This window comes from Aythya ferina, assembly GCF_964211825.1.
Source record: "Aythya ferina genome assembly, chromosome: 13".
NCBI lineage: Eukaryota > Metazoa > Chordata > Aves > Anseriformes > Anatidae > Aythya > Aythya ferina.
In genome coordinates this window covers 9,265,204-9,291,862 of record NC_140311.1, presented here as the reverse complement: position 1 = coordinate 9,291,862, position 26,659 = coordinate 9,265,204, and the positions used below count along the sequence as shown (strand labels likewise).

The 26,659-nt window shown below is 39.0% G+C and overlaps 1 protein-coding gene across 12 annotated transcripts in view; it reads left to right on the top strand.

Annotated features, from left to right (window-relative positions):
* The window catches only part of HTR2C (5-hydroxytryptamine receptor 2C), a 223,107-nt gene that overhangs the window by 85,662 nt on the left and 110,786 nt on the right, over nucleotides 1-26,659 (top strand). Inside the window, exon 1 of one of the 12 annotated variants that reach the window (XM_084534456.1) lies at nucleotides 17,563-17,582. The exons of 10 other annotated variants lie outside the window; for them this stretch is intronic. The gene's annotated coding sequence lies outside the window, so the exon portion shown is untranslated. Of the gene's footprint in view, nucleotides 1-17,562; nucleotides 17,583-22,837; nucleotides 22,857-26,659 lie in introns of those variants that run through there. One more of the 12 variants, XM_084534458.1, reaches the window with a different exon arrangement.

The window sequence follows — 26,659 nt, the reverse complement described above, 5'->3', positions numbered from 1 at the left end:
TGAGGTTAAGTACTGCATGCTAAAAATGTAGCACTGTTCTGTGCTGGATGTGGTGAGAGGATCACAAGTACTTCAGCAGAAGGAAAGAGAGATGGAAAATTGAGGGGGAGGGGAAAGACAGGTTTTGTCCATTTTGTGGCAAGGGTGGGAAGGAATATATTGGAAACTGTAGACAAAAGATGCAGGCTAGGATTACAAAGATCCAGAGGAACAAGCTTTTTCAGGCTCTAGCTGGTATTGTGGAAGAGAGGGACAAAGTATTAGCAGTTCAGGGTGAGGCAAGTGCGTCCAGCAGCCCTGTCCATGTGTCTCTCCCCTGCAGTGGTGTAGGGAAAGCCTCTTGAGACCCTGCCAGCAGCACCATCCTCACTTTTGGGGATGTTTTTTTTTTTTTTGCTATTGCTTGTGCATGGCTTATCCTTCCTCACTATCAACAGTTTGCAGGTATCAGCTGAGACTGCATCTCTCACCTCTACTTCATGCCAGGAAAAGATGTGAGAAAGGGTGTGAATGGGCAAGAGGGCAGGTGGCAGCCTGGTAAACGTGCTCCATACTGCTTTGTGGTGTCTGGAGTGACATCTAAGACCCTTTTATTACAAGTCTAATTTAGGGAAGAAATAAGAAATATTTTTATTTATTTATTTGTTGTTTTTTTTGGCCACCGAAATAGGGTGCTGCTAAGGGGAACATGCTTTGTTTGTGTACCCTCTGTCACATTTATGGCGTTTATCATAGTACTGTAGGATGTGCAGCATGTGCTGTAGTCTCACTCCTGTCTGCTGCATTTTCTAGAATGAAAGGATGTTATTTTTTTCTTTCTGCCTCTCCTTTTCCACGTTCAGCTCTTCCTTTTTGTTCCAGATACCGATTTTAATGAACTTTTGAGAGAAAGCTTTCACAGAAGCATGGGTCCAGCATTCTGGTGTGAATGTACTTAGCTCCTGTCACAGCTTGAATGCTTATAGGAAGAAGTGGTGTTGCCAAGCCTTAGCACTGACAGCACTAGGGAATGTTTTCACAAGACAGAGATAATAGCATGTCTACAGCAAATAAAGAGGTGCATTAGACTTGTTCATGTCTTGAACATAATAGCAGAGTAACACTTCACCACATGAAGATAGCCAAACTATTCTGCTCTGTGACACGAAAGATTTTAAGCAGCTATTTCACCCCATCACCACGATGCTGTTGTTACGTGAGAGTTACCCCCTTTAAAGTTAGTGTAGCTGTGCCAAAATGCACTGTGCTTTTGCAGGCAGTTCTCATTCCCATGGGAATTTTGTGCATCTCTGCTAACTGTCACTTTTGACAAACTCCTGACTTGTTTAGGTGTGACCTCTGAAATGTCATTGCTTGTTAATCCTCTTTCCATCACAGATTATGGAAAGACCTGGCCATGTGTTATTTTAACTGAATTATTTCTAAGTTCACAGATGATGATATTTCTGGTTTCTGCTAAATACCCTCTGCTAGCAAAAAGTTTGGTGGCAAGTTCATTCTGCTCACACAGACCACCTGGAGACTCACTTTGCAGTTCTCTGATCAAGTACGGATAGGTGCAGAGTCAGTCTGGCTTTGTAATGAGCTCACATTCTCAGAGTGATAATACTTTGTCATTCGTGCTCTTCTGTTCAGGGTATCAGTTATGTAAAAAATAATATTAAAAAAGATCCGAACTGTGCTGCATGGTTTCCCTTGCAAAGGTTACGTGTTTTAGGTAGGTAGACTGGGTTTAAGTGTTTACTTGTTACGTGTGAAAGATTTCAGAAAAGTATGACCTTGCTGTGCTACAGGATTTCTCAGTGGAAACACTTTCACATTAAATAGAGAAGAAAGATGAGAAGTTTGTCTGAGGGCCAAATGCATGATTCATATCATTAGGGTGAAGTTAGGCACTTCATTTCATCTTCTTATGCCTGAGAGTAAGCCTATGCTTTCTCCCTCAGAGCAACAAATTTCTTTTTTTCTGAGGGATCCGTCCTCTGCTTTCACCTGCTCATCAAAGGGTCGTGATAATTTTTGTGAAGCACCAATGGGAGTTTCCCTGGAGTTGTCACATCGCCATCAAGTGGCTGTGGCCTTTGAGGATGGTAAGAACCAGAACCAAAATGTGTCTGAGAATGTCTGATTTTTGGCTTCGTTTCTTCCTCCCCCAGTCTTTCTATTTTTTGATTCTATTTTTGTTCCAGAGTATGTCAGTGGCGGGGCCAAGGGAGGAGGAGAAATGAATGTCTGATTGGAAATATGATTTCAGAACATTATGTATGATAAGTGTAAATGATGGAGGATAAACAGTATGTCCCTACAAAGCTGTGTGTGCAAAGGAGCATCTTGTATCGGAGAGCCTATAAAGGAATGTGATAGCTTGGGTCTTCAGTCACTTTTAGAGGGGTGAAGGGTTTTTGTATTTTGAGGAAGCTGGGTGATCATTCCTTTTTGTTGCTCAGCTATCAGGTCTTATTGAAGCTGTAGAAAATTTGCCGTGTCAGGGATGTTTTCAATGAAATTTCAAATTTCAACAGGTGGATGTTTCTGAGAAATCTTATTCTTCATATTGATACAATTCTGAAGTGGAAGAGACAAAAAGTATTTTAGTGGAAATGCTTACAAAAATACTGCTCTGTGTCTGGACCAGATCTATGTAGCAGTTGCTAGGAGCCAAAAATGAGTGTGGTACTTCAGAATCTGACTTGATGTGTGGGAACTAATTTTTATTTAGAACGAAATAAGATCACATGGCTGCATAGATATTTTGTTTGCTTTCTTTTCCCCCCAGTTCTCCTTGCCAACTTGGGCTGAAATTAGAACAGGGCAAGTCACTAAATTGCTACAAGAAACTGGTTTTTAATAGTTTTGACTTAGCAACCTAGAATTAAAGTTCATGTGTGTCAGACGGCATCTAAATTACTGAGGATACACTTATATATTTATCTATTTTCCCCCAGCAAAACTAAACTTTTAATTTTCAGGGCAGCCTTTTGCCTCCATTTGTGCATTTGCTATTTTTGTTGTTTGATGCTTTCCTGTGGTATCAGGCTTCTCAGTGAGTTGTACCTTCCTGCTTTCCACATGGATGTAACCAGTTATCAAGACCTTTGCCCAAAAGCCTATTCAATAACTGCTCTGAATTCTAATAATGATATTACAGAATGAGCAAACAGTTTATTCCTTATCACTAGGTGTAGTATTAAACATTTGCACTGCCCTTGTACATGTGAGAACGAGTCACTTCTATTATGAATGGTTCAATTACCCATGGCAATTGTTTTTCGGAGTTGTAAGAGGCTTCATTATGTTTCATATTCTCTTGGAGAAGAGATGTTGCTTGCCTGGAAAACCATAGTCTTTACGGGAATTTGTTATGAGAATCAGTGCATGGGGGAGGCTGTGATTTCCCCTTGATTTAGCATAGTTTTCCTTTCTGCTATGATGTTCTGTGTCTTTATACAGAGAATTATATCTCTTATGCAACTGTGGCAGAAGCAGTCTAATAAGAAAGGGTCTTTGCTTAGAAATAAGTCTAGGAAAAGACTAGGATTGTTTTAGAGGTTCTTTAAAAGTCAGGAAGATGAAACCTTGACCTTCAGGAAGGTGATCATGTGAAGTAACTCAGCCCTAATGGTGAAGACAGGAGCTAAGAGAATGCTGAGAAGCGCTCATACGAGGTGTGCCTTGCTACCTCTGCTAGAAAATGGGCAGTAACAGCAGAGCCAGCCCCCTCATCTGTGGTTTCATAGCTCAGTTAGCTTGGCAGAGATCAAACCCTGCCCTATTTGTTCAGGAACGGCAAGAAAAGCAATTCAAACATTGCTGCTACCAGCAAAAATGATTTATGGGGAGATCATTTTCTAACCATCTATGCTTGTTCTAGTCTCTTCGAATGGCACCCTGCCCAACGGTAAGTCAGTTGGATCGTGTCACAAGGGCACAAGTACCAAGCAGTGATGTGCTTAGACAAGATGGCTGTATCATCCAAGAGGTGCAATCTCCATGGTAATCCATCCTTGGGGCAGGCAGGGAGCCACTTGCCTTTCCTTATGCTTCACTGTACTTCTGAGTTCCCTATAATGCTGCTCGAATGCCTCTGAAATGAAGATAAAAGCACGAATGTCACAGAGCCTTGTGGTTGCCAAGAAGAAAATTCAGATGTTGCAGGCACAGGGGGGAATTGTGAATGCAGGAAGAAATCAGGATATCTTTGGCTGACTTGCCTGGAGAATTAGGACACCAATAAAATGTGTCCTAATAAAATGTGCTGGTGACTGTGAGCAGCCAGTGTTTTCACAGCAGTGGCACATGTTGCTGCAGCCGTCATGCAGGATGAGCATGTGGTGCAGCTGCCCCTTGGCTGGGAGGTTCGACACTTTCATAATTATCTGGTAAAAGCCCATTGAAATATGCATGAAAATGTCAATGGAGGGTGCACAACCAGTTGAAAGGTGTTATTTGGAAGGGTTGATTGTCTCCACGAATTTAGCAAACGTAGATTATTGCAACAGTACCTCATTTAATTCAGTGGGTAACTAAGGAATGCAGTTATGCTGTTACAGTGAGCAATGGATTTCAAAGTTCGTTATTTTGATGAGAACAACAAATCTTGTTGTTCCCATTACATGCAAAATCAGGGGTAGAATTGGAATATTGTCAGTAATTCTGCTGCCCAGTCCAGCATCTCTTACTGCCACATAAGCACCTATGGACACTGAAGCAGAGCTGAACTGTCAGCATGTGTGTGTTTGAATGACAGTATCAAGCAGATAGGAACAGCTTACAAAACTCTTTGAGAAGGCTTTACTGCTTTTTAAAGTGTTAGAAATTGAACTTGCTATAGACTTTGAAGTTACTTAAGGTGCTGAATTTTTCTTTTTAGAAGTATTAACATAATTAGTATACATGTATTTACCTGTGTAGTAAATAGAAAGGTAGAAAATGAAGCATTATCAAAAGATTTAAGGGTTTTCTCACAACTATGTAAGAGGAATTTTCCACGATTATAAAATCTTTCCATGTGATCCTGCTTTTGCTTTTCCTTCAAGAATAATTTCTAGCTATTGACCTTTGTTTTCTAGCTCCTTTGCGCTCTGCCTAAGGGTTTGTATTAGTGGGTTTCTCAAATCTGTGCAGTAAACATCAGGGCACCAGTGGTGATTTCCAGGACTGCAGCATTGTAGCTGGGATCCCACTGGAATTACCCCAGGGCTGCTTATCCCAGCCTACCACAGGAGTGAGTTCTGAGGCTGCGTACATTGAAATAGTTTCAAATTATAACTTTTTGGCAATGGATCCACTGTAGCTGGCAGAATTGCAAGTGCAGTACAGTAAGTTCATATCCAAGAGCCCATCACTATTCATTCTTTCTTCTGTACTAAACAAAGCAAAGGAACATAGCTTCCCATTGCAGTAAGTAAAAGAATTGTTGGTTGATTCAGACACTATAGAGCCTCCAGAAGCTGTATCACTGAAAACACAATTTTGCAAGCTGAAGATTGGTGGAAGAAGTCCGATTCTTCTAACAAATGTACTATATTGGAGGATTGCATTTGACTTCTTTAATCAAAGATGGAAATTTAATTTTCAAAGTTTTGAGATAGATGCATGATCAAGTAAATATTTGGATGCACAAGTAAAGTACTTGGATGCTTATGAGTAAGATAAGCCTAGCTAGAGTATTAGTAGTTAAACGTTGACGTTAACAACAGTAGTTAAAGTTAAATAGTCTAATAAATTATAGTAGTTAAATAATAAAGTGATTCAGCACCTTTTAGCACCATCTGTGTGTAAAAAGAGCTGGGTAAAGTGTATTTTGCCCAAGTGGAATTTGGATAAACTCAAGGGTTTTGTGCATTTTGTTTCACTGTATCATGAGTCTACTAAGAGTGAGAGGAAATGCCCAAAATAAAGCATTTCAGGCATTCTGTTTGGACTGCAATCCTTTGTAAAGCTTCCAGTTTGGCAGGGACTTACACAGGTGAGAAATGTATAAGCTTGCAGCTTTTGTAACTCTAATCTTGTTAGTTAAAAGGTGGCATGCTGATAGTTTCATTTCACAGTTGAATTTTTTTAATTATCTCTGAAGATGGATTTTAGCTCCTCAATTTTGGCCATCAGGTAGCATAACCTACAACACAGTACACAGAAACAGAAACTTCAAATTGCTTTGGATCATCTTTTAGATCTTAAGCTATATTTATCAGCACAAGAAAGTTTTAACTTGACCTAAGGAAAAAAGAACAAATCAATAAATTCAGTGAGGGTTTGCAATGTAGCTTTGATATCAAATACGGTTTATTAATATCAAAAAAATATTTCCGATACTGCTGCCTCTGGGGTTATGGCTAAATGGTTAAGCTTAACTTGGTTTAAATGGTTTGTATTTTGGCTCCACTCTAGATTAAGGATTATGTTGAACTTGATATTGAATTTAAATAGCAGAGAACTTTATGGATATTTTTATGTGCACACATATATATTTAAACATGAGATATATTTTAATGCACGTATACAAGTATGCATACGTATATGCACATATACACCCAGTATTCCCTTAAAATATCAGTAGAAAATGCCTAAAGGGAAGACCGGTTCACCTGGATATTTGGGACTTCACTCTCTCTCTCAGGTTCCCCTCTGACCTGCAGCCAAAAACATTCCATTTGCAGGCTAACCCTTAACATTGGTTACAAAATCTGCAATTTAGACTGTCTTGCAACATTGGGACTTTTCTATTCTCATTTGTGCTTGTCTTGAAAAAGGACAAATTTATGTTCCTTTGTCCTTATCAAATTCATATCCACCCAGCTTGGTCATTCTGGAAAAATACCTCTTTACCCTGATGCAGCTGTCCTAGAGAGCCCTGTGGCACAAGCCCCTTCTAATGGGTGGACCATTAGCAGCTGGATAGGCTGCTAATTTCAAAACCAACCTTCACACAGAAATTTGTGTTTCAAAAGCAGATATGAAGAACAAGCAGGTGCAGAGAATTCTGTTTCGGATTTCTGAAGGTCTAGGTATCTGTGAAAAAGAGATGAGGAGCAGATAAGCTGATAGCCTGGGAAACATTATGGAAATTTCAGATGAGGGCCATCTCTTGTATTTTCACTTCAGTACAATTTCACTTCAGTGAAATTCCTAACACTATGGAATAAAATGAAGGTAGGAGAACTGATAGCAAAACAACACAGAAGGCAGTTTTAAGATGGCACTGGCTGATGGTCCCCAAGACACAAGGCAAGAGCTGATCCACAGGGGATGATAACAGACTCTTAGGCCAGTTCATGTTTGCAGAGTCTGGAAAGGGTGGGGTGCAAAGTGACTTTGCAGCCAGATAGAACTAAGTATTCCATGCTCTTGAGATTTACTTGATTCTGTGCTCAATAAATATAACATGTTGATGTTCTGGCTGGGAAAGCTCTATCTCTGTACATCTTCCATTATAAGAAATAATAGAGATAATATGGTTTTTGGTGGAAAGTTGTGTAGGAATTTGCCACCATGTTTCTGTATGCTTTGAATGAAGTTTTCAAATGGTTCAGTAAATGGTATTTCCATGTTATATGTTAATTTAGAAGAGACAGATTTTCCAGTGTCTGTTATTTGTTCTGTTTAATGTTTAATATCTGTATAATGTATAGAATGTTTAGGGTTAAATATAGGGTTCATATTGTTGGAACAAATGAGTCATTCAGAGATGGTGAGAAGTTTCAGGAAAACATTCTCCATATGCTTTGCTGGCTGACCCTAATATGCAGAGTATTCAATCATACAGCTTTTACATACAGTTTGGTTTTGAACCTCAGGATTGAAACCTGTGCCACTTGCTAAGCAGATTCTGTGAACTTACAGGTACTGGGCGGGTACTTGGCCTCTCAGCAGACAAGGGCTCTACATGGTTGTTCTGGTGCAACTTAACTCTTGCTCTCTGCCCTTCACTGAGTTTCAGAAAGAGTGAATTTATTTAAAGACCCGACCAAAGGATGCAAATCCTTAGCTAAAACTGAAGGAAGAAATGCTATTCTTTTCCTTCAGGATGTGAGGAAGGCAGTCTTATTTTAGATACTGAATGCAATCAGGTGAGATGGAGGGAAGATAAGAAGAAATATGTTGCACTTTGAAGCTTTTAGGCTTACTGCATAGCACAGAACTTCACACTTCTGCACATCTGGATGTAAGTTCACTTCGTCCTCTTAAAAATGTTCAAAAGCTTCAGAAATAACCATTTCAAGGAGACGTAGTTAGCAAAGACAAACTAAGCAAAGCACTGTGTTCCTACTCACAGCTGTCTGTAAGGTTCTGAAAGATTTCTATGGAGAAACTGTTACAGAGTAGCAGTATTTGGTTGATAAACTGGCTGAACTCTTCAGTCATGAGATCTGCAATCCATCAGACCTGAGACAACACATTCATCAGTTTAGACGTTTTTTTTTCTAACAACGTGGGAATTGCAGCAACTGCTTCATGTAAGAACTTAAAACACCCTTTAAATCATTCCTGAGCTGTCCTAGTAAAGCTGGGTTTATTTTCCTTCTCTTCTTGGGTTATTGATCCTTTGAGCTTCCCTACAGGCTGACCCTAAGCACTCAGTGGGATAAAAGACATATATATGAAAGAGCTGTACCAAGAGGCGGTGTGTGTCACTCCAGAAAAGCTGGGTCAGGGTGTGATTGCTGGAAATGGCTAGCACCCACATTTTATTGCAGTACCTTCTAATCCAGGATTTTATGGAATTTTTAAAGATAGAGGTCAAATGGATTAAGCTGAGGATAGGGATGTAAGAGAAGACCACCTAACATGCAGTGGGAGCAAGGTCATATTTTCAAACTGTTGTTAGGGATTTATTTATTTATTTATTTATTTATTTTGCCAAATTCTGGGACTCTGAGTTTTAGGTATATCTTCAAAGAACGGCAATGCAACTTTAGGGATGTCACTTGTAGACTGCTTTGGAAGAAAAGCTGAACTAAAAAATCTGCAGTGAGATAACTTTTCTTTGCTATTCTCCTGTTTGGTCTTTGCTAAGTATGTTCTTTTTTTCCCCTCTTAATGTCTCAGTGTGCTGCAGGACTTGTACCTGAGCAGCCAGTGAACTGAATACACAGAAGCTGGGTTTTCTGGGTATATACAGAGAGGATTTTCACCTTACACCCTACTGGCTCCTGACAGCTCGGACTCTCCAAACTCATGAATAGCATGGCAGTTGCATTCTCTTATCTATTTTTACAGAAATGCTATTTTACATCTTTAACTTCTCATTGGTGTAATGTATGCTTAAGCCAGAGGGTTGAGAACCACTTCTTCTCTATCTTACATACTGCCAAGCTTGGTACAGTGAGTCAGTAAATAACATTTTCTCCCATTAGGTAAATGAGCTTTTGAGGAATTGTGATTCTACTGAGACTGGTGGGAAAATAATGGGTTGCGTAAATAACTCTGAGGAAAGTGTAATGATTTTAAGATGGCCAGTAATAAGGAGAAATAAAGTAAACATCAGCACTATGTTGTGGTTATGATAGGCGATTATCTGAGCAAACGAATAATTTACTAGAACTGGAATCCAGAACAACGTGATAAATCTGGACAAGCCTGTCTTTTTGTTGATCATCCTTGCAAATGATGAAAGCCGAAGCATGCACTCTACTATTTCTGATAGCTGGTCTGATGACAGATGTGGTTAGCTAATGCTTTGCTGTGTTTTCCAAATGATTTCAATTATTGATACCACTTGCTGTTTTGTTTTGTCTCCTCTCCATTTTTTTAGGAGTAGTTCTTCTACGCTTCGTTTTCAAGAACCTGATAGTTTCGGGATAGGTTGGGAAAGCTGCACTTGCAGCTTGGTAATGCTTTGGTAGGCTCATAATCTGTTAATCAGCATTCTGACCGAGTGAACAATGCACATTTTGTGAGTTTTTTTGAGCCACTGGGAATTATCCTAGATTATTTTAAGATCTGTTGTGTGTGTTTCCTTCTTCCTGGTTTTAACACTTAAAATGATTTATTTTCCTTTAATTCTTATCTTCACAAAATTATGTTCTGTTGTGTGATTTATCTTGGAAGGTGTCTTGGCTTTGTTTTTAATTTATATATTGTTTATAATTCAAAGATATTTTTCATCTTGGGATACTTCAAGTTATCTGTGAAAATGCATGGTTTCTCCCAGTTTCTGGAGTGACATTTCAAACTGCACAGCAGATAACTACTGCATATCAAACATTTTCATGCACAGTGTGTGTTTCCCAAAACAGGACATTATAACTGACTAAATGGCAAGCCTTAGAAATTATGCAGTTGTTTCTAAATAATTTTAAACACCAGTAAGATTTATGGAACTATTGACTTATTTTTGCACCTGAGTGTTTAGAAACTACCCTCTTGTGTCTTATAGGACCTTGCTCTGATCACAAGAACTGAAACATATTCAATGTAGAGTTATTCTATTCAATCCTTAGTTACACTTTCATAACATAAAAGTTTTGAGTTCAAGTTTCTTGTGCTGTGCTGGCAAGAGTGGCAGATTTTGGGATAGTACCTACGTTTTAGGACAAGAGGGAATGGCCTCAAGTTGCAGCAGGGGAGGTTTAGGTTAGAAATTCTGAGAAATTTATTATCAGAAAGAGCAGTGAGACATTGGGATGGGTTGCCCAGGGAGGTGATGGAGCCACCATCCGTGGGGGTGTTTAAGGAAAAATTGGACATGGTGCTTAGGGACATGGTTTAGTGGGTAATAGTGGTGGTAGGGGGAGGGATGGTTGGACCAGGTGATCTTGGAGGTTTTTTCCAACCTTTATGATTCTATTTTATTTTTCTCTTATTCCTCTTTTGAATCAGGGCAATTAAATGCAAAATCATGTCTGAATTCCCTGGGAGAAAGTCTGATCACTTGCTAGGGAGTCTGTGAACATCACCATAACTAACGCTGGCGGTGGTCTCCTCTGGCTTCAGTACCCGTGAAATGCTTCCACACGTTCAGCTTCATGAAAAAAGAGAATGTCTTGTTTACTCACAGGATGATTTGAAGGGAGTTCCAGTAACTTGTCATCTCTTTTTTTTCTGATGCTGATATTTCCCTTGATGATCTCAAAGAGTGAACAAACAGTACTGTATCAAAAGTGGCAGATTATAGTAAATTAGATCCCTTTCTAAATGCCAAGGAAAAAAACCCAAATGTATCTAGAGAATTTCCAAGTGCAGCCAAAAAACTACTTTGAGATTCATTCTGTGAAAGGACAAGCTAATGAATTTAGGGTTTGCAATCCAAGGTAAATAAATCAGTCCTGAGAGGGGGTGGCTAGTAAAGCTCTGGGAGATGTAGGGGTAATAAAGGTCTAACAAATAGACATGACTGTGTAGCATGATGAGGCTGCAGAAATGACAACTATAATAGTATGTCAGTGCTGAATCCTGAAAGAAAGAAACAGCAAAACTCTGCTCTTTGTGATAGCAAGAGCAGCCCTGGAACAGCAATTTCATTTTGGGGAGAAGCATTAGAAAAGTGTTAGGGAAGAGATGGGAGTTAGAGAGGAGTTGTGATGTCTCTAGGACAAAGACATTTCTGTGGGAGTTAGATGTGTGTGCATGAGCTGATGATGGGAGAGCTAAAGGTGTTGCCTTAAATACCAAGGAGAGAGAGAGGAAAAGTTAAGGGTAGAAAAAAACAAAAACTACATGGTGAAAATGTCAACAAAATGAAGATGCTGGACACAAGGCATGGTAACTTTGAAAACTCTTCAGAAGGTGTGATGATAGAACTTCCACTCTAGAGCTCAGCTCTGGAAAGGATGATGTGTGCTAAGATTGGATTGTAAATTGGGAGAGGTATTGACTGGATGCCATACAGGTTTCCAGTAGCAGCTAGTAGATCACCTGAAGTCAAGGAAGGAACAAGTGTGAGTACTGTGTGGCAATGCAATATAATTTGCTGTTACCATAGATACTTGTGAATGTACATAAGTATTAAAGTGGTATGGTTTACTAAACTGTGGAAAGCTGCTGTGGCTTGATCTTCTCCCATACAAACAGATTGGAATATTTTCAAATTTATTATAATAATTTGTTATCAGTATAGCCTATCTCTACAATCACCTCATGAAATCAAGGCTCATAACTGAAATAAAAATCCCAGAAGAGACAGAGGGTTTCTGTGTACTAAAACTAAAAATCAGATTTGCTATACACATGCAAGCAAACATTTGCAGAAGTATGCAGGCTTGTATTCTTGAAATTACCCATATTTTACCTCCTGACAGACAAATTCCTTGCTCTGAGACATCATTATCTTGCTGATGTGGACCTTTTTTGTAAGTAGCTTTGAAATTAGCTAATGAAAGATGGTAGACGTGAGATGATGATCTCTGTCAGAAAATGTGTGTTTTAGCCTTCAGTAGGTGGGAGGTGTGAAGGGAAGGTTTACAGTACTGCAATGGTATGTTCAGGATATGTGAAGCCTGATCTTTTATTATTCAAACGGGTATAATAGGAATTGTTTTGATTGCACTCATTTCTGTGTAGCTACAGAAACATTGCTATAGGGCTAAGAAAGGGAAATGAAAATTGTGTTTTGTGATGGTGAAGGATGCATAGGGAGTAGGTGGGAGGCAGGAACAGGTAAAATAAATAAAACTTCTTGTTTTAAAAGAGATGCGTATTTACCCAGAGTGGTGAACTTGAGTGACTTTCATGAGCCATGTGACAAACAGACAAACCCTTTCTGGTAGAAATGAACTTGGGGGAAGACCAGACCCTGGGGTTCTATCTTCCTGGGGTCTTTTGAAAGTTACCTCAAAAAAGAACATGTATGCTCTGTGAAGCTTTCATTACTTTACTACATTTTTGGGATTTTGCCTTGGCTGGCTTTTCTGCTAATGTGACACTGGCCGAGACCTAGGAAATTATTTCCCTTTAGTGTGTTCTCCTAAGATCTTCAATTATTATGGGATGCTGAACAGCTTGGGATGGGTAATATTATGGACAATGAAATGATTTTTCCCAACCTAAGGAAAAGCATACGGAAAGCAAAACACAGTTGTAAACAGTGTTGAGTGGTTTAAAGGCAGCAAGCTGCCTGTAAATCAGTGGGGGCTACAGTACTCTATCCATAATATCTAGTGTTTGTAGTTTCTGAGTTTCCTCTAAGTTTTTGAACACTTCAGGATCAAGCATGCCGCTGTGAATTCATGAAATTGCCTAATTTACTGTTACAGCTGAAATGCATATGCCAGTTCAGAGAGAGAGAAAAACAAACAAACGAAAAAAGCCTTCCTTATGTAAATATTATTCCTCTCTTTTCATAAAAAGCAATCTGCTCACAAGTGCTTCCCTCTAGGGCAGAGAAGCTGTCGGCCTTCAGGACAGAAAAAAATATTTTTGTTATCATTCAACCCAGTATGCTGAGCTCTGTAAATTTATTGTCTTGGTGTATAACACTGAGATTACTTTATAATTTAATAGCAGAAGGTATGATTTTTACTGTTTGGAAGTCAGAAATTTCAGAACTGTCTTCAAGGCTATGTAGCTTTTTCCTGGAGTAATCTAAATTACTAATTTGCCAGTTGCTCATTTGTGGCTGGAACTGCAATGCTTTTGGAAAGGCAGCATTTATTGTACTTGGTCACGGGTTGGTCAGTTGTATGCGTTTGCTATGTATTTTGCCGAGTATTTCTGGTACTTGCTATGATGTGTTTCGGAACAAGATGACATAGTGTTACCTTTCCTGCCTACATGCTAACTACAGAGGGAGGGAGAAGTGACAGTGAGCTCTAGGACTGCAGGTGTGTTTAACCCTTTGCAGTCTTTGCTGTGGTACTGCTGCATGAGCAGAAGCAGTGTGCTGGCCAGAAAATCACAGCAAAGTGGCAGCATGATCTATTCTGGCAGAAGGAGGCTTACTACAGAGATCTAAGTCGAGGTTATTTGTATATTTGTATTGCTCCAAACCTTACACTAGCCTAAACTGCAAGAGTGATGGCAGGTGAAATCCTGGCTTTCCATCAATGGCAAAACCCAGACTGACTTCAGAGGTCATAGCTTTGCTAGGCTTGTTTATTCCACCACTCAGAGCTATTTTAGCCTGGGGGTAGGTAGGAAAAATGAGCCTGTGAATCTACCTGCAGTCTGTGACAGAAATCACACTAAGACTTGAACTGAAAGCAGTTTTATGGAGTCAATAAAAAGATTTCACAGGGAGACCTCTTTTCTTCTGGATGACTTGTGGACTGGTTCAGGATGGGACTTTGCCTAGTGCAAACCTTGAAGCAAGTAGTACATCTTGTATTGAAGATGGAGCAAGTATGTACAGCGGTGTTTCCCATGTCACTGCTGGGCTCAGTGCTTGCCCACTGGGGCAGCTGCCCTGGATGATGTTGTTCAGACAGTATGAAAATCCCTATCAAAATTTCTGAGCTTATTGTAAACACGCACGATAGCCATGATTTCATTAGTGTGTTTTCTACGGAAGGCAGTCTTTTATTTGCAAGATTATAAGGAGGGAAATCATCCAGCTCTCCTGAGATGGTGACTAAGAATTGACTTAGGGGTTGGGGCATGAAGCCTTGAATCAGGATGTCGCTCTTCTTAAGTTTCAAAATGAATAATAAGAATGAATGTATGTGGAAAGAAAGCAAAGCAGGCTGAGATTTAGACACTTGACATTGCAGATGTTCAGGGACTGTCTCATAAGGTTCCTATTACTTCTCATGCTGCTGCCTGGCACCTCTAATTTTACAGGGTGGGTGGGAAGAGGTGTGTGATTTAGACACTGAAAACCATTTTTGAAATCCAAAACTGCACATTTTGATATTGCTTGTAATCATGGTAGCTTGCCTTTTTGTTTGAGTATGCTTTTGAGAAAAGTTACCTCTTTCTTTTCCATAACCATAGCAACAAGTCATTGCTATCACTTTTCAAGCTCCTTGCTGTAGTCTCTGTTTTGGTCCAGAAGAGGGACCTAAGCTAGCCCTGGAAATGACCTTTCTGTCAGTCAGACCATTGGGTGGTACCTCTGATAATACATCTCTTTGCTCTCCTTAGGTCACTGCCTTTTATTTCTTTTATGTCCTTAGAGGCTGCTGCTGCTAATAAATGCTATCTATGTATTATTATTCTTTCTTTCAAAGCGTATACTCTGAAAGCCCTGCTGTTATTTTAGGAGGTACAAACCAAAACCTTCACCTTCTTCCAAGCTAGCAAGGAAGCTAATTTTTCTCTTCTGGCATTTTAAGATATTGGAAGATTTTTATTTTTTTTTTTTCACCTGCCATTGATATTTATCCAACAATGTTTGCTTGATAACATCATCATAGCCGCTGGCTGTTTTGCTTTGTTACATAGCCACAGTGCCAGGGAAGTTCAGTGTGTGTAGCACCTCCCTGGCATTTACTGCTGCACGGACAGAACAGCCTCGGTGTAAATGCTGGATGTAGCACACAAGGCAGCACCTGCATCCATCAGCCCTTGTTGAGCAATTATTGGTCTGACATGTCCTGGGGAAAAAATGGGGCTACCTTTGCTTATGGTCACGTATGATTAAGCTGTTCCTTTGGTCATTGTGCTGAGGATGGCAGAGAAGCTTGTAGAACTGGAATGGACATTTTACCTTCTCTGTCCCTAAAAGGATGTTCCCATTGCTGGTACTTACACGATATCTGTACTGCTGCCAGTAAACTGCGAGGCATGCAGGAATGTTTTAGGAGCATTAGACTGGTGTTTATGAGCATACATACATCCTCAGTGTGAACCACCTAAGCACAGGGCAGGTAACAAATTTCTCTTATCCTTTATTTCAGTCACCTGATTCCTGGAGAATATGTAACTTGATAGAGTAAATTCATTCAGTTTCCATGAAGACAAATGTTTTCCAAAAATTGGATTTTATTACAGGACAAGACTGCTTCTCAGAGCGTGACTTGTATAATCCTACTCTTTGCAGGCTGTAAACAGTGCATGTTCCCTGGCATTTCCATTATTTTCTGATTTCTTTTTAGAGTCCCCAGATCTCTTTCTCAGGGCTCCCCTTCAGAAGTTCAGCTGTTTGCTACCCTTCTGTCATTGGTGATATCCTGGTGTGTGACAGAGCTCAGACCTCCACTTTCTTCTTTGGAAAGGCAAGGCTGGTTTGTTTTCCTTTAAGTGGCTTCTTCAGATTTTGGCTAGCAGTGAATAAAGCCTGGTGTCTCTCGCTCAGAGCATACAGAGGAGAAAGGAGTCTGAGGCCTTGTGGCTCCAAGCCCAGGAATCTGCTGGAATAATAAATCTGATTTATGTATGTGTAAAATAAATAAATGCTGAAATGTTCACTCATATTGTTTATTTAGATGTTCTGCCACACACTGCAATTTTAGGCTTTTTAAAAAAAAGTTTTTAAAAATATTGCTAATGTCTTGTAAAAGTAAGTCTTAAGAGGAAAAAGAATGAATGTTTTTTTTTATGTTAATTTTTAAAGCAAAATAAATTCAATACCCACACTAAATTGAAGATGACCAAAGAACAAAACAAAATCCATTAGTAATTAAACTGTGAAGTACAATCTATTTAAAACTGTCACCATTTTGACAAGCTAAAGGGGAGCTCATTTAAGGGAAATGTCATCTTCATGGCTGAATTTTGATTAGCTTCCAGCTTGTGTGAAATGTTGAAAGTTGCTTTCTCCTCCTCTTCCTGATTTGGTATTAGACTTTCTTTATCAAAGGCCTTGGGATATGTGCGACTCTGTTCCTGATCACATTTTGGATGGCAGTTTTGTAATTAATTTTCCCAGGGTTATGTCATTTCTTCAACCATTTCATTTCTGCATCTCACTTAACACCATTTGATTTCCACTTTTCTCTTTTTCAATTCTATTGGGAAATAGATGACATATCAAGGATTTTGCAGACATTGAAGTGAAAAAGGTAAATTGAAACACAAGTCAGTGAAGCAACAAATCAGTTAACTGCATTGCTGGGAGTTAAGCATGGGGACTGCAGTTCTCCAGCCATTGTAAATCCACAAACCCCAGTGCTGAGGTCCAGGTAAGATAATTATCCCTTGCCAATCCACTAGCAGGGACACTCAGACTAGGAGGCAAAGCTCATTCTAGACTCCCATTAATTTGTGGAAGTAGAGGCAGTTTCCTTCATTGTTCATGGTCTGAATCAGCCTTGATTTAGAGATGCTGAGAGGTGGCCTGCTCCTCACCACTGCCCATAGATAAGGCTCAGGGTGATGAGTTACCTCTGCTCAATGCGTAACTGAGTTTACTGTGGTGTCTGGATGGTGACTCATAGCTGCAGAGAAGGAAAGAGCATTTCCATTTAGTGCTCTCCCAAAATTGTAAATCACATGCTTCAGTCGAAGGAAAAATATGTCCAGAGAGATGCAGGACTGGTGTCAGATCACTCTTCTTGCTGGGCTTCATATACTTTATGGGGTCAAGATTTTGAAGAAAATGAACTTCTAGTCCCTCTTGCAATTTAGAGAAGTGTAGGAAAAAAAATGAGAAGAGATTTAATAACTATGTAGCCCTCAGAGCAACTACCTTTCGTTTACCTGCTTTTCTTGCAGGCTTCAGAACTGTCTGCTAGGCTTAGGAGCTTATAATTTATTTCAGCTGGAAGGTAAGTAATTATATTTCTTGATGTGCCACTTTTTACCTTGCCTTGTTCTAAGATACTGAGTTGGCAGATTAAGGGCCTTTTCTGTAATTTATGTTCATCAACAAGTCTCTCATCCGTTTCTCTATTTTCTCTCTGGCTTTTGAAACTCTGAACATGTATTGCACCCTCTGCTGAGCAATGAGGGAGCCTAAATCAGTGCAGCACAAGGAGTGGTACTTCCATGAGAGGCTGCCTAATTGTTTTGCAAACCCCTGGCCTCTGCTGCACCTACCCAGTGTGCTTGGAGAGCAGCTGGCTAAAAGTCGAGCCACTTCAGAGGAGGATCCCACTTCCACTGAAATTTCAGTGCTGTGGTGGTTCTTTTGTTTTGTTTTGTTTGTTTGTTTTCTGAAGGTGACAAAACAAGCAGCGTGTTTTAAGATTTAAAAAGGAGAGGATGTTGTGAAAGAGAAGTTAACTTAGCGCCTAATGGCAGGTAGCCATGAACAGCTGTATGGATGTCTTGCTTATTTTTCTAATCCTTGTTGAATGTTTTTTTGCCTTTGCCTTATCCTTTGCTTTTGTTTTGTTCATGGCATATTTATGGATGTGATTTTACTGTAGATGTATGGGTGGTGGTATCTGGGTATATTTTTAAATTGCCAAACATAGTCTTTGAAAGGCTCAAATGCATTACTCAATTCCAGGATGACTTGGTGTGAAAGCCAGGTGGTTGTGCAGAATTTTCTTGCTTAAAAAGTATTATCTTTCCATAAATACTTGTAGCAACCTCACAGAAACTCACTTGCTGAAGTCCCTGAGATAAGAAGGGATCTTACTGAGTGTGCAAGCTCCTGCTGTCAATTTAAGTATCATGCCAGTTGTGTTGTGGTTTTTTATTTTTTTATTTTTTTATTTTTTTTTCCCCTGAAATTGGCTGTAACTGCATGATAACTTTATCTAGTTTTGAAGTGATACAGGCAACACAACTACATCTTTCTCCATTCTAAGAATGTCCTTTTTTTTTTTTTTTTTTTTTTTTTTTTTTAATAGTTCTTCCCCTTTCTTTGGAATCTGTAGCAGCTGTTTTAGTGTGATTTTTCTACACAAACCAGCAATTGGAGCCTTGTATTCTCAGGTGAGAAGATCTTGCCAAGGCACAGTTGTTTCTCCTGGATATCTATGTGTTTGATGGTAGGGTTTTATTCTATTAAAACACATTCTTCTGGGAGGCAAATAAAATTGTTTGTCTTGCTCAGTTACTGAAGTTATATTTAAGAAGCCTACAGTTTGGAATGCCTTTTTATTTTTGTCTCTACTTGCATTCAGTTGAATAATATATGCCTGTCTTTGACAACAGCTATGGCACATGAATATTTAGACTAGTGTGGAGGTTGAAGAAGGGAGAGAACTCTTAATAAATGTAGCCCTGTGTGTGAGTGTATATATATATATATATTTATATATATATATATATATACACATATATATATAAATATATATATCTCTCATAGAATGCTTTAGGTTTGGAAAGGATCATAAAGCTCATCTAGTTCCAACTCCCCTGACATGGGCAGGGACACCTTCCATTAGACCAGGCTGCCCAAAGCCCCATCCAGCCTGGTCTTGAGCACCTCCAGGGTTGGGGCATCAACAACTCTGGACAACCTGTTCCAGTGCATCACTGCTGTCATGACAAAGAATTTCTTCCTAATATCTAATCTAAATCTACCCTAATTTTTTAAAAATATATGTTTTATACACACACATGTATATTTATGTGTGTGTGTGTATACAAATATACATATTCTTGTGTGATGTCAGAGTTGCCCTTCCAAATCAGTGTCTTAAACTTTAGTGAGGGGGTAGGTACAGTAATGTAAGAGAATTCACTACAAATTAGGAAAATGTCTATAAAGACCTATATTGTAGTATGAAAGGTCTAGAGCTTCATGGAAAAGCTCATGTACATTAAAATTGGCTGTAAACTCAGCACGTTTACACGGTGGGGAATCTTGCCACTGGCAGCCTTACTGACTACCCAGCATGGGGTTCCTATAAGCAGGGTCTTGACTGACTAGAGTGAAAATTTTTTTTTTCTTTTTTTTTTTTTTTTTCCACGTCCATTGACAGCAGTATGAATGCCGTATAGATATAAAGGAACTGCTTCATTTCACTACTAAAAAGCTTATAGTAGTGACTGCAATAATTTTGATATTATCCTAAAGAGATGCAATTTTGTGCTTTGCGCTCTAGAAATCTGCAGACAAATGGAAGTTTCCAAAGCATGGAGAGATGAGAAATATAGAATATGGGACTGGTGGGGACAGTCTAGTCTAGTTTATTTAGACTAGAGAGAGCTCTTGTGACTTAGCAAAATAAAATAATAATTTTAAAATGATGAAGATTTTTTCACGAATTATTATCTAGACTACTGTGGGAAATAAAAGACGTAAATAATGAATTTGACATAAGGAATTATTTTCCAGCTACAGGGACTGTGAAGAGCTGGCTTCTTGTGGAAGCTGTGAAATGTGCTTCAGTGATTAATTCACTACAGGTTACAAACTGGTTACATGATTTCTGGTAAAGGAAGAATTCGATACGCTTCTTATCCTGCCTCAGAACAAGGGAGAAAAGAAGCCAGACACTTTGATATCACTGTCAGCTCTTTCAACTCTCATCCATCTGTACATTAAAATGGGGAGTAGATATCTACAGAGTTGCTGTAGGTTTAGGTAACAATACACAGAATATCATTTTCCTGCCTATTTGTGTGAGGGCACCCAAAGACGGAATGTGAACTGCTCCAAAAAAAAAGCAAGTCAGTGGTAAACCTAGTAGAGAATATATCAAAATCCCATTCTACAGACAAGGCAGCTGTAATCTTATCAATGATATCCTGGAAAAGTAAATGTATTTTTTGATCAGTGAATGTCCAAAATAGGAGAAAATCAGAGTTTGGGGATTACAAAGACCTTGGCAAGGTCATACAAATCATAGAAATTATGTCAAGAGTCTTACCTGAATAAAGAAGGAGGCAAGTTGGACAGAAACATAATAACTAGTGTCATCCAGTGTTTTGGGACCAACGCACAGGTCAGATTTGTAATCTAAATGGGCTCATCAGTTGGGAGTGGAGGCAAGATCCCAGCTAAACATTTCATAACCTAGAAGTAGATATCAGCTATCTTAAGATCTTAAGACTTTTTATTATTTCCTTATTTGCTGAAGGAGATGGATTTTAGGAAGTATTTAATAAGAGTAAAGCAGCTCTGGTAAACTGTATAGTTAAGGGAATTTATGGAAAATGTAACTCAAGCTTAATCTCAAACCACTTAAATATGCAATGTTGACACACTTGCGTCTTCATAAAATATTCATTTCATTAACACTTTTTTTTTTTTTTTTTTTTTTTTTTTAATGCTTTTACTGCTGGTCTATTGGGAGTAAAAGGGAGTCTAAAATTTGAGATGGTGGTGATATGTTTGCCACCACCCACTTTCATAATGTTCAGGTTAATTCTTCAGCCATATGTATGCTGCCCCAGATGGTGGCTAGTTTCAGCAGAGCTGAGACAGGCATGAGACTGGTTTACCATACGTTGTCCCTGGGAGATCTTTTCCAAACCTGGAAGTAAATTAAATAGTAGGCAAGGTCTATTTTAAAGAAAGGACATTTAAGTTTTTATTTCATCTGGAATACCCCTTTCAAGCTGACTTTCTCCTGCTAGGCTTGTTTTATATTTGATTAGTTCTGGGAGATGGATTTTGACATTTAAAGTATGTGTAATAGAAAGAGAATAATGACATAGCAGGGATTACAGAAAAATATTTGCCCTTGAAAATGGTAATGCATTGTTAAATACAGGTTGCATCATATCTAAGTATAATAAAATAAAAATTGAAATGTGAATGATTGTGTTGGGAATGAATAGTCTCTGAGAGCAATAGAGGAAGACAGAAGAGAGGACCTTGGCAATTCTAGCAAAATGCAGAACATCACTGCTGAAAATGGATTTTGTAGTATGGTTTTATTGTATTTCCTAACCTGATATTTTATTTTAAAAAAGGACAAATTAAAAAAAAAAATACTATGCACCCGAATTAAATATTAACAATGATTGTGTGCCTGGATGTCATGTCATGTCAGCTCCTCAAAGGAGAAGGTGCATTTATGTGACATTCCTGTTAATGCTGTTGAGAGGAGTTAAAAGTAAAATTTTATTGGGGGATGCAATGGGAGGTTATTTGTAGGGTGCATCTTTTTTGATTTATACTGTGGCTTCCATGACACCTGTGTCAGCACAGCTGTAGTGAGCTGAGGGCTGGAACAGTAGGCCAATGATTGGGAGAAGGATTTAGGATCTGTTTTCCTGCAAGTCATCTGCAGTCAGTGCAGTTCAGGGGCCTCTGAAGCCTACAGTTCGATGTTGTTTCCTTGACTCCACTATCCCCTATGTAGTGGCATGCAGATGTATTTATTTCCACTTTTCTGGTCAGGGATAAACTGTGCTGAGACTGGAAAGTTTAATAACCAGTCCTCTGGAGCCAAGGGGGGTGATTGGGGTGATTGTGGTTGCTTTGGTTTGTAGGAGGATGGGCTTTTTTTTTTTTTTTTTTTTTTTTTTTTTTTTTTTTTTTTTTAAATTGAACTAATCAAAATTGTCTGTCTGGGGAGTTTCTCATAAGGTGTTAGCTGCTTTCCCAGACAGGACTAAGTGTTGGGAACTGACTGGTGTAGTTGTTTTGTCACTCAGTTGACTGACAAATGTGAATTAAAAAGGTTAGTTTTGCCTGTCTTTTTATTCCTGTTAGTGATCCTTATCCTTCCATGTAACCCATGCACTGTGGTCCTTGTCATTATAATGAGTGTTATGAATGGGTTTGGTCACTCTCTTTTGGGCCAAGGTCTCATCCAAATCATCATACATGTACAGGGGAAGGAAAATTTATGATCTAAGTGCATGAAAAAACAAAACAAAACAAAATGCAGAGATATCAACAAATATGCTGCTTCCTGATCTGCATACTTTTGCTAAGTTTATTCTAACAAGAGGCAGGACTACAGTTTTCTTGTAAATAAGCTATTTTTTTCTTTTCCCATCCTTTGTTTTTCAGATGTCCTTAATTCCTACTGACAGTAACTAAATCAAGTTCTCTTCTAGTTGTGTTTAAAGACTAGAAAATCCAGCACTAAGATAAGGAATTACAAGCAGTGAAGACTGCTCCAGCTTTCAAGTCCTGCCACTCCCAATAGCCCAACATGGCCCAGTTCCTCATGCTATTGTTAAAGGTGATTCTCAAAATACTGTTATTTAAATAATGTTTTTGATGAAAGTAAAATGCATGAGTCCTTTGTGTTTTGATTAAGATAGAGGAAGCCTGGACCTGCTTCTTTGTGTCTCATATGTGCTTGGTTTATTTACCTGCTTTTGCATTTTATCTAACCTTTGTCTTTCTGGTATCTATGTGCTAATGGAACTTGCCTTGCACCTCTCTTGTGCTAGATTTTGCTCCTAGCAGATACATCCCATGGGCTCATAAAAATGCAGCTGTGGAGAAACTTATATTGTGCCTCTGGCATGCTTAGAGCTGCAACAAAATGCAGTGCATTTAAAGAAGTTATTGCCCGTTTGTCATGCTGTAGGCTTCCACTCCTATTTTAAAAATGACTTTTTTTGTTTCTGAGGGCTTTATCCTTGCAAACAGAAGCAAGAGCTTGCTGCATGGTCATGCAGCACAGCTTGTGTGTGATATTTCTTCCCATTTCTAGCCTCTAAAGTATCTAAGAAGCTCCACGTTCCCTTTCCTTTGTGGTAGAGTTAGAGATAATGCATGACAAAAGCTGCTGTAGCCCACTTGGTTCCCTTTGCTTCTTGGATATAGCAAGAAGCTATGTCAGGGTCTCCACTCCCACCCTGCGCACCTCCCGAACTTGAGAATGTCTTTTTCTCAAATCCTAGGGAATGTGAGACTTAATGTGGACCTTTTGTGATCTGTTCAGGAGAGGACTACAGCAGCTCAGTTGCTGTAGGTTGCAGCTCATGGAGTGTTCCTAGTTCTACCACAACTCCCTTTCCCTAGTCCTCTGCCTGTGTTGAGCATTCCCATTTTGTGACATCTCATCTCAGGGAGGTATGTACTCTCCTGACTATCTAAACCAGTTATTCCTTGATCTCAAGATCATCAGAAGAAAGCAGTTGTGTACCCTTCCACTGACTCTACAGATGTGTCTGCTCTGCAGTGTTCTTTGGGATTTCCAAATGCATTGACCTTGCAGTGTGCTGTGCCAGCTCTGTCGTCTCCTCAAAATACAAAAGGGCCTCTTTTTTTCTATTTCTCTCCTGTAACACTTGCGGTTTATGTCATTCAGCTGTTGAGGATTCTTCATCAATTTTCAGTGTTCTTTAAATTCCTGTTTGCACATCTGTTTGAAGCTGAAAAGTTCCTGTTATGTAAACCTGCAGATCTTTGCAGCCAAATTGTTTTTTCTGAAGATTAAAATATTCGTTGTTCTGTTCGAGCAGTGGCTGTTTTCTTGTTGAAGAGACAGAGCTGATAATTTCAAACAAAATGAGTAATTCTTTCCCCAGGTGATCCACCAAGTAGTGAGCTGCTGTGAATTTCTGAGATTGGTGTATCAGACCTTTTCAAGTTTGTGTCTCAGAACCTGTGGTGGTAACTGTGGGAGATCAGCAGGTATCTTTGTGGAAGAGGACAGATTAATACATATGTGTATATATATGTGTGTGTGTGTGTGTATACCTGTTTTCAAGCTCAAATATGAGTTCTATGTCATTACCAGAAAAAGAAGTCAAAGGAGGCTCAGGAAGTCCTGCAGCAGTGCAGAGATTTTAAAGAGGTCTGAGAGCTGAAGTGACAAAACAGAAGGCTCATGGATTCTTAAAGTCAGTGTAGGGTGTCTGAGGTGGAATGTGCTCCAAGGAAGGGCCAAAAGAGTAGTATTTAGAGTAGGGTGCTGGATTTACACAGCTTTGGAGTTGTTAGGAAATAAAGAATTATAGGATGGAACTGGGAAGGATGGGTAATTGAATCACATAGGAACTGAGTGACTGGATACTGAGGCCGAGAAAAGCCTAAACACCAGAAATACACATGTGGGGGCTGCAGGAGAGATCTGTGAACAGAAACATTGGAAAACAAGAGTTAAAGTATGTATTTAATGTCAGGAATGGCAGAAGTGGCAGGCTACCCATCGACTGAATGTGAATTTAACTTGGGGTATTTCATTCAGTCCTTCAGAAACAGTGCTTTTAAGTGAAAAGTGATAGCAACAGCTATATTGGCTCAAGGTATGGATTGAGCAAATGATGGATTGTTAGACTAGTTAAAAATGAATACACAGTGTAAGGGGATACTAAGACTAGGTTGAACATGTTAAATACGAATAAGCTAAACAGTGCTTTTAATATGCCTTGTTGGCTACAGTTTTGTTACTTTTTTTTTTTGCTTATTTTTATGTAAAGACTTGCACTGGGATGTTAATCAGCACATCTAGCCATTAATCTTTTTTATAGGTTCATCGTGATAGCTGACAATGACCAAAAATACATCTTTACAAGTGATAATAAGCAGGCATAGGGACTCTGTTACTGGTGGATACTTTGGGTTCAAATAACTTGCTGCAAGAAAACAGATTTGTTGCAAAAGATGCTGATGATGCTGATTGTGTCTTAGATTATGGTGTGGTCAGTGATAAAATTGACAAGCTCCAGGAAAAATGCATGTTATTTACTTGCTTCTCCACAGCATAAATTCCATTCTGTTCAGAAAACTTATGAAATGTCAGCAATGTAGAACTCATCCAAAGTCCATCTAGTTGTGGTATGGTTGTGTTTTTTTGTTGTTGTTGTTTTGTTTTGTTTTTTTCATAAGAGGTTACTTTTTGTCCTCTATGGTCTCATTTACGCTTGAAATTTCAGTGAAATTAACAGCATGCAGAGTGACTATAATGTATTTGCTAGGTCTGTGCTTTCTCAATGGGTCACAAAGGAGCTTTCTGCAGAAAACGCATTCCTAAGAAGTGACTGTTTTTGGAAGTGTCTTTGAAAAGTTGTGTTTTACTAAAAACATTCTCATTTTCATAATTCTCCCACCCCTGTCCTTTTCCTGAGTTAATTAAACCTTTATTAAATGTTTATCAAAAGAAAACACTTAAGATATTCAGAAACTATTTCTCCAAACTGAGGAGCTCAGAAGGGGGGAGAAGCTTGGCACAAGCAGCAAAAGCTATAGTCCCTAAAATTGGTCCCAGTTTACTTAAGCTAGCTTGTATCTGGGAAGCTGATACTTTACATGATACAGTGGGGTAGAATAAGATGGAAAAGGTGAAATATTAATGCAAAGGAATACAAAAATAAACTTGCAGTGGACTATCCTGTACACTCAAAAATGTCAATTTAGGTATCACTAATACCTTTCAGGTACTGATAACCAAATACCCGAAAAAAAATGTCACTGCGTGTTGCAGTAGTCCTGATTTATTGTGCCTTGGGGGTGGTATGTGTGTGTGTTTCTGTCTGAAGCACAGAGTTGCTTTCACACCCAGCAGGGCACACGTACTTGATACTTTGACATCAGGCATAGAGAGAGCCCTTGCCCTGGACAGCCTTTGGTTTGTAAGTATTGCTTAATAATTCACTTAGGTGATGGTTTTGCCCAGTTCCTTGTAAAAACAAAAACACTTTAGTACCTTTAGCATAGTATAGCAGAGAATTAATAACAAGTTTTTCCACAGTATGGACGGAACTCTGAGAAAGAGTCTAGACAAAGGACTTTTGAAGTAGGCACTTAATTATGTTTTGAGCTTTTCAATGCATTTCTTGAAGTGGGAAGGAGAAAACTGTTTCCCTCTTGGTTTTTCAATAATGAAAGAATATAATATCTCCTGTGTGCAGTGAGCCTGCTCATACTAAGATGTTAGAGGCATTGCTGGAGTCTTGCCTGAGTAAGAACAGCAGGCTGAGAGCCCCACAGAGCAGCACTGATGTGCAACCAAACACGATAATGGAAGAGTGGAAAGTAGCATCATTTAAAGAACATCATGAAGCAGTGTCAGGAAGTGTTTTTACAGAC